General features: G+C 44.8%; 1 protein-coding gene and 1 non-coding gene across 2 annotated transcripts in view; both read right to left on the reverse strand.

Moving 5' to 3' along the window:
* The window catches only part of LOC140421423 (uncharacterized), a 307,993-nt gene that overhangs the window by 238,140 nt on the left and 55,396 nt on the right, over nt 1-14,457 (reverse strand). The gene's annotated exons all lie outside the window — the stretch shown is intronic.
* On the reverse strand, nt 567-639 carry trnav-uac (transfer RNA valine (anticodon UAC)). Its single transcript has one exon. It is a non-coding gene; the product is annotated as a tRNA-Val (tRNA).

The following is a 14,457-nucleotide window of genomic DNA, read 5'->3' on the forward strand; positions in this document are numbered from 1 at the left end:
GTTCTTAACTTTGATTACAACCATTTACATTCCCTTTTTCTTTCTGTCCAACACATTTTTGTTATTCTCCACCTATCGCTGGCCGTCTATCGAGGCCCACTGCTTTATGCTCCCTCCCTTCCCCCACACACACACCGCCAGTCTAAATCTGACCAAAGATCCAGTTGTCCAGCTTCGACAAAGAGTCACCCAGACTCGGAACGACAGCTGCCATCACTCTCCACAGAGGCTGTCAGTCCTGCTGATATTGGCCAGTATTATCTGTTTTTGTTTGAAGTTGAAGTTAAATTGAGAGGTTAGGCCTTTCATAAATAACCACAGCCGATACGACATGCTCTGCATCAAGAAGCAGCTGTCCCACCCACTGAACTAAAGGGGACTCCAAAATTTTAAACTCCGAGCCAGCCAGGAGTCGAACCGGGAATCGCTTAACGCGTAGCCAGTAGCGTTATCCATTGCGCCACTGGCCCATAGCCGTGCATGGCTTTTGGTATTCCTCGATGATGAAGATCAGTTACGAGATTGAGGTAATATTCAGCAACAAGCTAAACTAGATTTGTTGTTACTGTTTCTGGCCGGTATCGAACCGGGGACCTTTCGCGTGTAAGGCGAATGTGATAACCACTGCACTACAGAAACAGCTGCCCATACAGGAGCCAACGGACCTGTGCCACGTTCAACTAAACTGCCTTGCTGCAGCTTCTCATTGTTCGGCTGAGGGGCCCTGTCACTTCTTACAAGAACACGTCTGTTTCTTTAAAACTGATGTCTCAATTTACAAGACCAGAAGAAATAGAACTTCTCTTGAGCTGAAGCATTTGTTCAGCAACCCAAGGCTGGAAGTGAACATTGGTCCCTGGCGCTGTGAGGCAGCAGTTCTAACCACTCTGCCACCTCGCTGAAATTTAGCTTTCTGGAAACCGCTCATGCCTGCAGATAAAATACTCACCGAATCGACTAATTGACCTCATCCTAAAATGTTTTACTACGCACCCGCCAGTAGAGGGTGCTATTGCCAAGCATGGGCATGGTGAAGTCACGTGATAGCACTGACAATGCCAATGGAGATGGTATCCTGAGTGATGTAACAATAGCACTGATGCAGTGTGTGGGTGGAACAATGAGCTGAACAGAACCCGGGTTCCCTCTCTCCTCTCAATCTCTGCTTCATCCCATTCCCATTCACACAGAGAGATTCAGTCAGGCATGCCTCTGTTAATACTGGCGGCGCTCTTGCATAGTAAGTTCTGGATTGTGGGCTGGATTCGCCGGTCCCCCAACCGCGTGTTTCTCAGATGGACAACTCACTCTCAGAGTCTCGGGAATTTTGATTAACCCTTGATAGATTAGAATTTAGAAGGATGAGGGGGGATCTTATAGAAACATATAAAATTATGAAGGGAATAGATAGGATAGATGCGGGAAGGTTGTTTCCACTGGTGGGTGAAAGCAGAACGAGGGGGCATAGCCTCAAAATAAGGGGAAGTAGATTTAGGACTGAGTTTAGGAGGAACGTCTTCACCCAAAGGGGTGTGAATCTATGGAATTCCTTGCCCAGCGAAGCAGTAGAGGCTCCTTCATTAAATGTATTTAAGATAAAGATAGATAGTTTTTTTGAAGAATAAAGGGTTTAAGGGTTATGGTGTTCGGGCCGGAAAGTGGAGCTGAGTCCACAAAAGATCAGCCATGATCTCATTGAATGGTGGAGCAGGCTCGAGGGGCCAGATGGGGCCTGCTCCTAGTTCTTATGTTCTTATGTTCTTATGTTTCATTCCTCTACTTTCGCAGGCGGACTATGCGCAGACCCAGTAATCCAGTCACCGGTGACAATATCGCATCAGAAAGGGGTTCCGTGCGTTTAGATTGCGGATATACAGGCCCGACTATGTACCGCATGCTCTGGTATCAGCAAAAACCGGCACAGCCGCCGAAATTGATCATCATTAACATATTGGCGATGAAGAAAGAGGAGATCTCAGGACGATATCTGGCGGCTGCCAACAAGTGTAAAAAGAATGGTTATACCAATATAAACGCACTCAGTGTGGAGGGCGGGGCGGTCTATTACTGTGCATTGAGAACAGTGTCACAAAGCAGCTACAACCATGTACAAAAACCTCAAAGAGTATTTTCAATTCTACTAATGTTGCGTTCCTGCCCTTGCTCTGGGGGATGGTTTGATCTCGATTCAGAAAAACACATTATTTTGCGGTCTCTGTCCTTGTACAGGTCAATAAAGGGGACATTTGGGATTCGTGAGATTAATCTGCATGTCGCCATGCACAATAAATTTAAGCTTGGAATATCACTACCGAGCAGAAGTAATGCAAGCTCTCAGATGTGGGGATAATCAAATCTTCCAGGACCATTAAGTTAGGTGGGTCTAAGACTACTGCATCTGAGCCACTAGTTCCTGTAACTGAAGACAGAATGGACTGATCTGCTGTAGTTATGAATACATAGACTGCACATTTACTATTCAATGAGAGTCTCAGGAAGCAACACCACTAAATTACCAGAAAGGAGCATGCTTTTTTAGACTTCAGTGGAACATCGATTTCCGATCGAAAATACATCAAATATGTGTTGACTCGTTTTGCTTTCTGTTATGCAGTCGCCCAGATAAGCGAGGGGGTGAGCGAGTGGTGCTGTCCATGGTGAGTGCTGTAAAATTCATGGGACTCTGATAACTCCTCGACTCACAAAAGTTCGGAAAATTATAATAATTTACGAACAGAAAATTATAATAATTTCAAAATTCAAAATCAGCCTCATGTCAAAAGAACAACAAAGAACAAAGAAATGTACAGCACAGGAACAGGCCCTTCGGCCCTCCAGGCCCGTGCCGACCATGCTGCCCGACTAAACTACAATCTTCTACACTTCCTGGGTCCGTATCCCTCTATTCCCATCCTATTCATGTATTTGTCAAGATGCCCCTTAAATGACACTATCGTCCCTGCTTCCACCACCTCCTCCGGTAGCGAGTTCCAGGCACACACTACCCTCTGCGTAAAAAACTTGCCTCGTACATCTACACTAAATCTTGCCCCTCTCACCTTAAACCTATGCCACCTAGTAATTGACCCCTCTACCCTGGGGAAAAGCCTCTGACTATCCACTCTGTCTATGACTCTCATAATTTTGTAGACCTCTATCAGGTCTCCCCTCAACCTCCTTCGTTCCAGTGAGAACAAACCGAGTTTATTCAACCGCTCCTCATAGCTAATGCCCTCCATACCAGGCAACATTGTGGTAAATCTCTTCTGCACCCTCTCTAAAGCCTCCACATCCTTCTGGTAGTGTGGCGACCAGAATTGAACACTATACTCCAAGTGTGGCCTAACTAAGGTTCTATACAGCTGCAACATGACTTGCCGATTCTTATACTCAATGCCCCGGCCAATGAAGGCAAGCATGCCGTATGCCTTCTTGACTACCTTCTCCACCTGTGTTGCCCCTTTCAATGACCTGTGGACCTGTACTCCTAGATCTCTTTGACTTTCAATACTCTTGAGGGTTCTACCATTCACTGTATATTCCCTACCTGCATTAGACCTTCCAAAATGCATTACCTCACATTTGTCCGGATTAAACTCCATCTGCCATCTCTCCGCCCAAGTCTCCAGACAATCTAAATCCTGCTGTATCCTCTGACAGTCCTCATCGCTATCCACAATTCCACCAACCTTTGTGTCGTCTGCAAACTTACTAATCAGACCAGTTACATTTTCCTCCAAATCATTTATATATACTAAAAAGAGCAAAGGTCCCAGCACTGATCCCTGTGGAACACCACTGGTCACAGCCCTCCAATTAGAAAAGCATCCTTCCATTGCTACCCTCTGCCTTCTATGACCTAGCCAGTTCTGTATCCACCTTGCCAGCTCACCCCTGATCCCGTGTGACTTCACCTTTTGTACTAGTCTACCATGAGGGACCTTGTCAAAGGCCAACAAAAACGGTCATCCGCAGAATCATCATCGTAAGTTAATGAACAATATAATCTGGGTACACAGTGAGTGGCGAATGGGGGTTTTGCCGTGAAGAAAATACTGAGTCTCGAGATCATAACGAGGTGATCGGCGAAGCGGTTCCCCGCGATAGTTCCGAATCAATCGCTCTTCAGGGCAGGCAATTATCTGTCAGAGCAGAAATCCAGATTCAGGTCCCACTGCACCGCTGATCCAACCAAACACAAGAGTCTATAGCATCACAATGATGTTGGAGTGAGACCAACAAACGGAAACTGTGACCGGGGACACCGCAGACCCAAAGCTGAAAATGTGTGCGGCGATTATCAGCTTCAGTCACAAGTGATGGAGCGGAAATAGCGACAGTTGAGCATCCAGCCGCCTTTGACCATCCTGCACCTGCTCACTGCTCACCTCACTGAGAACAATATCGTGTCGGAGGGGCGGTAAGGGGCCAGATTCAACTGACACTATATACGCCTATTTGAAAGAGGTTTTTCTATTGCCCTTTTTACCCTGCATTTTACCCCCGTGTTGTTTTCCGTTCTCAAGCTCCTCCCTGTTGACATGTTCTATTGATTCTTCTTCCCTCGTCAATTTCGGCGCCAGACGCCAAATGGTATCAAATCACAGTACAATTAATACTATTTACTGCACTCGGTGCGGTGGCCAAGAGGAAAAGCGTTTGTCTTATAAACCAAAATTCGTGGTTCGAGCACCGCCTGTGTCTCGCGCGCGGCTGCTAGACTGTCCCGCGTTAATTCTGAACTGCCTTTGTACTGATCCATTCAAAACCGTCTATAACGCTTCATTATCTCCCACAAACAACCGCAACTTGAAATATCATTCACCTACTTCTTTCTCGGACGTTGAACTTTCAGCTAATTCAAACAATTCTGTGTAATCTGGTCACTGCTAAAAATAAAATCCTGAGAGCATCCATTGACTCGCTTTTGTAGCTTCGTTGTGATCAAAATAAACAAAACTAGTCTGTTCAGCCCTGTTATCAATCTGATTTATAACCTCCGCCTGTCCTCCAAATTCTTAGCATTCTTTCGACTTTGTCGTCCCAGGGCTAAACAGAGAACTCCAGGTCATTTGCACAAATTAAGTATCATTTTCTGATTAAAAACACCAACAGTAACAACAACAGTAGCAGACGAAATTTAGATTTCTGGCTAGGTTTCCCGCCCTGATATGCATTGCAGTAACTCTGAATGCACTCAACAGCCGAATTCTGACGCGAAGTAAACAGAATCCGGCAGCAGAGGGCGCCAAATTACGGCACGGGCGTCACAAACTCACTTGATGGTATCGGCCAAGCCGGTGGGATGGGAGGTGAGTGAGATCACAGTAGACCTCCTCCTCCACCACCCCCGCACTGTACTGAGCTGACCAGAGCCCGGGCTCGCTCTCTCCTTCCAATCTCTGACTCAGTCCAGTCCAATTCACTGAGAGAGACTCAGTTAGAGATGTTTCTGGTAATACTGGCGGCGCTGTGGCACAGTGAGTAGTTATAATGCTCATCAAACCGGATTAACATATTAGGACTCATGGGCCATAATATAATTCACGATCGGTAATATCTATGTGGTGCCTAGATGGGAGATTCCACATAATCTTGCAGAAAATAGCAAATTGTATCAACTCAGTATAAACACAGGGTGGCGCGGAAGCGCAGTGGTTAGCACTGCTGTCACATGGCATTGAGGACCTCGGTTCAATCCGGCCCCAGGTCGCTGGCTGTGTGTAGTTTGTACATTCTCCCCGTGTTTGCGTGGGTCTCACTCCAACAACCCAAAGATGTGCAGGGTTGGTGAATTGGCGAAGACGTCATAAAGCTGTACTTTCAAAAGTTCTGGGACTGGTGCCTATTTGTCAGTGGACATCTTTGAAATGTGAGCTAATGGCACAGTCAGAGTTATCACATTGTAAAGATCCTGTCGTAAAAATAATGACTGAAATCAGTACTTTACAAAGCTAACCCTAGTGGAACCGCATCTCGGTGTAGAGATTATAAATAGCGACTATTTATCCCTGGTTTCCTCAAAACAGTAACTATTAACGATGCTCATGCTCTGGGTGGCACTCGTTAATTCTTGTGCATTCGGCTGAATTAAAATGATTCCTTTCACCTTTCGCCTTGATTCGAGATAAAGATCTATCGAAACAAATAGACAAACATTAATTCGAAGAAAAGCGAGTTACACCCAGAAAAAGCCAAAATGACGGATAATATGAGACAGAAAAAGGGAACAAAACTGAAAAACACAACCAGGGGTGGAATCTGATTGGACAGACTTAGCTGTGTTTCGTCCTCAACTAACAGAGGCTGGTCCACAGCTGACGTAAAAGTTGCGAGACGAGCCAATCGTAGCACGGAAGAACGCCCCTCAATTTCCCAACCAGTGAAGCCGGCCTCTGATCAGAGTTTACTCTGTGATATGAGACAAGAAGCAGCAACATATTTCAAACAGTGTCGCTGTTTACTGTCCAATCAGGAACCATGTGCTCCCTGTGTGCTTTATTGATAATAATGGTCTTGCTGCCCGGTGAGTCTGAGCTCAAATCCTCAGTGTGTGTTTCATGCGTTATATTTACTCACAGATTTCTGACACATTCTCTATGTTGTTACAGGAACCAGTGGCAAAGATTCCGTTTCCCAGGAGCCGCCTGAATTAACGGTTCAGGAAGAACAGACGGTAATATTGAACTGCAGTTACAAAGCACAATACTCCACGCCAACTCTCTTCTGGTACGTCCAGTATCCCGGGAAAGCTCCGAGATATTTACTGAAAATGTTCGGCAAGGAACAGGGCGATAAGTCACCAGAATTTTCTGACCGATTTTCTGCTGATTTGGACAAAGACAAGAAAACCGTTCCATTAAATATCACCGGCGTCCGTGTCTCTGACTCCGCCGTGTATCTCTGTGCTCTGAGCCCCACACTGTTACAGAGGCACAGTCAACCCGTACAAAAACCGGTAAAGCACTCTCAGCTCCTCTTCACTGAATCAGATCTGGCAGTAGGATTGTGAACTGCTAATATTAATAAAACAATATTATAACTGAAAGCTTGCCCGAATGATCTCTTTCTGTGGTGCTGAATGTTTGTTTTTCCGATTTACTGAACTCCGAGCAGCTCTGTAAATGTTATGGTTCTGTTATCAGAACAACATGAACTGTTACCAATCCGTGCCCCATCTCAAAGATTAGCCCCGATAAAGAACCAACATTTGATTTAATGCTCGTTTTATTATTAGTCTGTAGCACAGAGAACGTAGTTGTTCAGTCGCTGAGTTTCTTCAAGAAGGGTTCCAAAGATCTGCGGATATTAAGGCAAAGAAGTTAGTTGTGGATAGTGCAGGAGGGTGGATGTGAGGTAGATCAGCCAGGATCTTACTGAATGACAGACCAGGCCCGAGTGAAGGAGCCAATGGTCCACTCCGGCTCCTATTTCTTATTCTCTGAAACTATTCCGTTCAATTCATTGTTCTGAGAACAGTTTCATCTGATTCCATGCTCTTTGTTCTGATGAAATGTAGGACACAGGAGCTCAGGGCTGATTGGGTGTCGCCTTTAGACTCTGTCAGTAATGAACCAATCAGTAGCGAGGTGGAATATGATTCAACATCTTGTCAAGTTGTATCTGAAACAATTCAGCTTTAACTCACTCTGTTCACATCCACCACCAGCTCTGTGAACATGTCGACTGTTACCTTTTACACATCCCTCGCAGCTGCAGTCCTCTTAACTGGTAAGTTCCGAAGTTGCACAATTTTCACTTTGCTCGTGATATCGACATAGAAATCGTCATTTAAATGTATCTCCCCTCCGTTTGCAATCTATTTCCTTAACTTGAAACAATCGTGATAATTAAAAAATAAAGTCTCTATTTCTAACTGTTTTCAGGGGTTAGAGGCGAAGACTCGGTCTCTCAGGAGCCGCTTGCAGTGACACAATACGAAGGAGACTCAGTGACCATTAATTACAGCTATTCGACCACAGCTGCTTCATATTATTTACAGCTGGACCGTCAGGACCTGAATAAAGCTCCCACATTACTGATCTACGTTCATAACTATGGAGCTACCTCCAGAACAGTGGGTGTGGAGTCTCGATTTTCTGCATCAATAAACACTTCGAAAAGTGAGGGGAATTTCACTATCCGGAAGCTGCGGCTGTCTGACAGCGCGGTGTATTATTGCGGACTGAGAGACACATTGACACAGAGGGAGCCTCGTACAAAAACACTGCCGCAATGTGGCAAAGAGAATAGCGGACTGAGGCGGAAAAGCTGGACTTTATGAACCGATCAGCAGATTTTTCTGATTTGAAATAAATCCAAATGATTGACAAGCAAGAGATAATAATAATCTTTATTGTCACAAGCAGACTTACATTAACACTGCAATGAAGTTACTGTGAAAATCCCCTCGTCGCTACACTCTGGCGCCTGTTCCGGCAGCACTGGGGAGGTTTCCTCTGCTCCATTTTACATCGAATACATTCTGAGCACAACGTTATGATATGTTGAGAGCATTTATTCCAGTTTCCAAATTAAATATATTGCGACAAAAATGCTGAGCAAATATTTGATATTTTGTTAAAGGAGTGACACACACCGCGTAAATGCAGTAGCGGGCATATAACACTGAGGGGTGCTTAGGACAAAAGTACAAAAACTTCGTTTGTGCATAAAGCCTTGTCCCGTGCGTTCAGATTCGCCAGGGCGCTCCTGGCGCTTTCTGATGTTCTTTTCCATTTGGCTTTTGTATTTAGTTGGCTTTGTTGCCATTAGTCCAGGTGCCTGGAACACCAAATCTGACCTTAAGGATAATTTACTTATTTACCATTAGTCATCAACTTCTAATCATGTCCGGAAAATAACTCCTGTACTTTTTCTGTATTGAGGATTGATTGTTTGGTAGCACAGACGTGAGCATTGCTGAAAATAATTGTCGAAGGTTTTCATCCTGAACTCATCAGGACAATGATAACAACAGCAATGTCAGGGGGAACAACAATAATGTATTTTTTCAGCCATATTAAGCATTCTCAGTTTTAATATATGTCAGTGACATTAACATTCAGACGTGTTTAATCGGGTTATTATGATTATTAAGATTTTCCTCATCCGATGGGCATTGGTTTGCACTACAGACTGATATTACAAACCTAAAATTACTTGTCCTTCAGAGGTTTCCTGAACAGCGGTCTGGGATATAAATAGTGCCGACCACATGCAGAGTTTGTTTCCTCAATGGTTGCGACGAGTTCTCAGATATCCTCATATCAGCATCAACTGATTCTGCTCTCAGTAAATGCAATAATTGGACTGAATCTGTCTTCGATGTGAATGATTTTAGATGGTGTTTATGTGGACTGTGTTCAGGGCCTGTGCTCACAGGAAACCATTCACGTTTCAGTGTCTGAGCCGCTGTGAAAACAAGCTCTCACCAGACAGCAGCTGTGACCCAGAAACTTGCGGCAGTTTGAGTTTGAAACTTTCCCTCTTTGCCATCACTGTGAGACTCTGTGCACAGTAATAGGCCGCGGTGCCAGACAGCCGCAGCTCCGAGATGGTCAATCGGTACAGCTTGTCTGACTGCTGAACTGTATCAGAAAACCGGTCCTGAGCGAAATCCGCCTTCAATTCGGCACCGCCGCCCGTGTCCTTCCGGACCACAAGCTTAGGCTGTCTGTCTGGGTACTGACGGTACCAGAATAAGTCTCAAGCTTACCAGCCTCCCCGTTCCAGCCTCCCCGAACAGGCGCCGGAATGTGGCGACTAGGGGCTTTTCACAGTAACTTCATTTGAAGCCTACTTGTGACAAGCGATTTTCATTTCATTTCAAGCATCGTCGGTATAGGTGCAGGTTAGAGTGACATCTTCTCCCTCTGTCTGTGTGAGCGAGGATTCCCGCTGAGTAACAGAATCTCCATCGCTCAGACCTGGAACACACGGTCATAGAAAGCGGAAAACATTGCTTAAAAATGTAACTGAACTGAACTGAGGTTGAAAATTCCGTCGGTGTAACATGAAAATAGATAGAATTTAGAGCACGAGAAAGTTCATTCGGCCCAATTGCTTCATGTCCGTGTTTACAATCCCCAGGAGAATCCTCCATCTCTCCTCATCTCATTGTATCAACAAATCCCTCCGCCCGTTTCTCCCTTATCTGTTTATCTCGTTTACCTTGAAATATGTCTTTACTCCGCTCCTCAGCTCTTCCTTGTGTTAATTTGAGCCACATTCTACCGACTCTCTTTCTAAAGTGGTTTCTCCTGATTTCCCAGTTAGAGAATTTGGTGGTGCTTAGACTTCTGGCACCGAGATTTGGAACCTGTGGAATTATCCTCTCCACACTCCCATCAGATCATTGTAACGACATCAAGGTTGACGTCCCGTCAGTACAGAAAAGAACCAGAACTTTCTGATAGATATCATCCTCCAATTCCGGTACCGTCACTCTAACTCGCGTATGCTTTGTGTTTTGCCAACATAAACTCCTGGAAGGAAGAGGCAAGGGCTTAGACTCGTCTTTTCTAAGGCAGATTGGATACTTGATTAACACAAGGGTACTGCTTTCCAAATTTATTCCTATGGAAATGAACGTTTTTTAACGTTCTAAACGTCTTACTAACAATGAATGTTACCCAGATCAAAGCGAGAACGGGGATCCGCATCGCTTCTGGTCCTGGATTCCGGGGACTAATTCTGTCTCAGAAACCTGCAGAATATCCAACCAGATAAAGCTGAGAGTGTTGGCTGAGGCTGCTCTGATGTCACTTCATATGGAACGAATGATCGGAAGAGCTCGGTTCGCTGGATCTGATTGGTTTGATGTCACCTATTTAACCACATATGTTTATTTGAGGGAACTGAGAAGGTTGCAGTGCATTCTGCTGATCAGAGCGAGACCAGAAAACACAGACAGCTTGATCCCTAATTGACCTGAGAGGCATTTTTACCTTCGATTCACCTGAAAGAAACAGCCTTGAAGAAAGGAAATACAAGTGCTGAATGTGATGAAGGTGTTCCGAGCATTTCAATCACGAAAAAGACTGAATGTGAGGCGGGGATGAAAGAAAGTGTGTTCTCAGATTTGTTTTGTATTCGTGTCGTATCAAACAGAGGTGAAAAAATACAATGACAATCAACAGGAGAAATTTTCAATTTAACATATGTTAAAATGTCAGTTTGTCAAATAGGCCTTAAACATTTCCACTCAACCGCTCATTATTGAGTGAATCAAATCTGACATCCAACACCTCTGTTCAGAGCTGCTGGGATCTGTCTCGTGGCTCCATTCTCCAGTTCTCCAGTCCCTCTGCTCATTGCTGGTATTAATGCATCTCTCCACAGTCCACTATTCCGTTCACTCTGTCACACAGCGGCAGTGATTTTGCACGAGGCTCCCTCTGGTTGCTGTCACCGTGTCTCTCAGTCCGCAGTAATACACCGCGCTGACAGACAGCCGCAGCTCCCGGATCGTGAAATTCCCCTCCCTTTTCGAAGTGTCGAGAGATGCTGAGAATCCACACGGCCTCTGCTCTGAAAACATCTCCGTATTTCGGGATGTCGATCAAAAATATGGGGGTTATATCCTGGCCCTGGCGGTACAGCTGTAAATTATGCGAATCAGCAGCGGTCGAATAGCTGAAATTATTTATCGCAAAGCCTCCTTCAAAATGTGTCGTGGAAACCGGTTCCTGTGAAACTGAGTCTAAACCACTAACGGCTGGCAGAAATAAAGAGAAAACAGGGTTAACACAGAACACATTGCCTGCACGAAGGAGATTTTGTAGTTTGTAAACTTCCCAGTTAAGAGAGCAGCAGTTGTGAGGAATGAATAAAAAACATCTCACATGTTTACAGAGAGCTGGCAGCGGATTTGAACCTCAAATTGTATCTGTGATGAGTTGAGTTCGTGGTGAGTAATACCTGGTATTTGTGCCGATCGGTTCATTCCTGACAGAATCATCAGTTTTCACCCAATTAGTTCATGGGGTCTTTGTTCCAGTATTGATCCAATCAGCTGAGAGCTCCTTTCTGCTCCAATTCATGACATCAGGGCGGGCAGCAGTGAATCGAACAGGGAACAGGAATTAAACACAATGTTGTCCCTTCAACAGTTTCACTCTGCGAGATGGGTGAAGTGAAGAGAAATATCTCTTAATGTGCTACTAACAATGCGGTGGCTCCCATTAACCGAACTGCTCACTGGCCATTAGAGCTACTACAGCTAGTATAAAGGCCCATCGAGAGGACAAGTGAGCTCTGAAGGCTTTCAGTTCCGCCAATTCATGGGGCTGGTTCAGCACACTGGGCTAAATCGGTGGCTTTTAAAGCAGACCAAGGCAGGCCAGCAGCACGGTTCAATTCCCGTACCAGCCTCCCCGAACAGGCGCCGGAATGTGGCGACTACGGGCTTTTCATAGTAACTTCATTTGAAGCCTACTTGTGACGATAAGCGATTCTTATCTTTTTTCATTCCAGCTATTATATGGAATAAATGGCGTCGGCTTGGCAGGTCTGAGCAGAATGGGATTAAGGATCAAGTTGTCTGTGTTTTCTCGGCATGCTCTGATCAGCAGAATGCACAGCAACTGCCTCAGTTTTCGTTGACAAACATGTTTAAATAGGTGACATCAGATCAATCAGACCCAGCAAACCCTGCTCTTCCGATCATTCGTTTCATAGGTTGTGACGTCAGAGCAGCCTCAACCAATGCTCTGAGCTTGATATTGTTGGATGTTCTGCAGGTTTCTGAGACAAAATAGTCCCTGGAATCCAGGACCAGCAGGAATGCGGATCCCCGTTCTCGCTGTGATCTGGGTGCCATTCAATGTTGGAAAGACGTTTAAAACATTTTTAAAATGTTAATATCTAGCAGGAATAAATGTGGAAAGCAGGAACCCCGTGTTAACAAGCATCAGACCAGCCTTAGAGCACACATGAATCTTTGTCCTCGTCTCTTTTTTACAGGGGTTTGTATTCGCAAAACACAATGCAAACGCTAGTTAGAGTGACGATACCGGAATTAGATAGTATCTAGCAGAATGTAAATGCTGTGGTTCTTTCTGTACTGACGTGAAGTCAACCTTGATGCCTTTACATTGGTGCGATGGACGAGTAGAGAGGCTAATTCCACATGTGGAATGTTCCAAATCTCCGAGCCAGAAATCTGCCTAACATGCACATCTTTGGACTCAAGTAGAAATACAAAATCCAGTCGAACTGAACTGCTGACCTAACCAACGACGGAACTGGGCCCTGGGAAGCAATGTTTGCAATAGCACAATCGGATTAAACCGACAGAAGCAAATGCAATAATGCAATGTCCAGCAATATCACAGACTCAAAGCTGATCAAACTATCAGCTGCCATCGCAATTGATGGAGTGGAAATATCAACGACTGAGTCATCAGACGTTTCTGCCCATTCTGCACCTTTTATTGTTCAAGCGACTGAGGAAACAAAAACAAGTATGTGGGCAGGAAAGACCCAGAATCACAAACATTTCGGGAACGGAATGAGGCCTATTTGAAAGTGCGACACCTGGCGGCTTTCACATGTTCCACGTTGCCTTCCATTTTCAATTAATGGCAATATCCCTTTGACAAGTTCCTGTGTATATTCGCCCTTTTTCATTTTGATAATAAGAAATCACGATGGAAAAAATAAAATTTATCTTTCATTATACATTTTTACATGAAATTGAAGTGATTTTGTCATTGAATCTTCTACCAATTAAAATAATTACATGCGACCCCCTCCAGCACAAGAGCAAAATTCTGAGGAGATAAATTGATTCTCCATTCTACCTTTTTTATCACAAGCAAAAGAATCCAAGATTCACATGTCAGTTTTCATAAACTGCCATTCATTCCTGGTACTCTTCTGATATATAATATCCGCGCTATCTCCAACTTGTTAACATACCTTATACTTTGTCTTCCACTGGATTTGGACAGAGAGGTCCAGCAATAATTACTCCAGAGTTAGGGTGACGTTTCGATATAAACAGCAACAGTGACAAAACCTGTGTCAAAATGGCTCCAATTTATAGAATAAATCATAGAATTCCTACAGTGCAGAAGGAGGCCATTCGGCCATCGAGTCTGCACCGATCCACTGAAAGAATACTCCACCAAGCCCAATTCCCCGCCCTATTCCTATAAACCTTTAACCTAACCTACAGATCCCTGGACACTGCGGGACAATTTAGCGTGGCCAATCCACCTAACTTGCACACCTGAGGGCAGAACGGTAGCAGAAGTGGCTAGCACTGTGGCTTCACAGCGCCAGGGTCCCAGTTCGATTCCCCGCTGGGTAAGTGTCTGTGCTGAGTCTGTACGTTCTCCCGTGTCTGTGTAGGTTTTCTCCTACAGTCCAAAGACGTGCAGGTTAGGTGGATTGGCCATGATAAATTGTCCTTAGTGTCCAAAACGGTTAGGAGGGGTTATTGGGTTACGG

Source organism: Scyliorhinus torazame, chromosome 5 (assembly GCF_047496885.1).
Source record: "Scyliorhinus torazame isolate Kashiwa2021f chromosome 5, sScyTor2.1, whole genome shotgun sequence".
Classification (NCBI taxonomy): domain Eukaryota; kingdom Metazoa; phylum Chordata; class Chondrichthyes; order Carcharhiniformes; family Scyliorhinidae; genus Scyliorhinus; species Scyliorhinus torazame.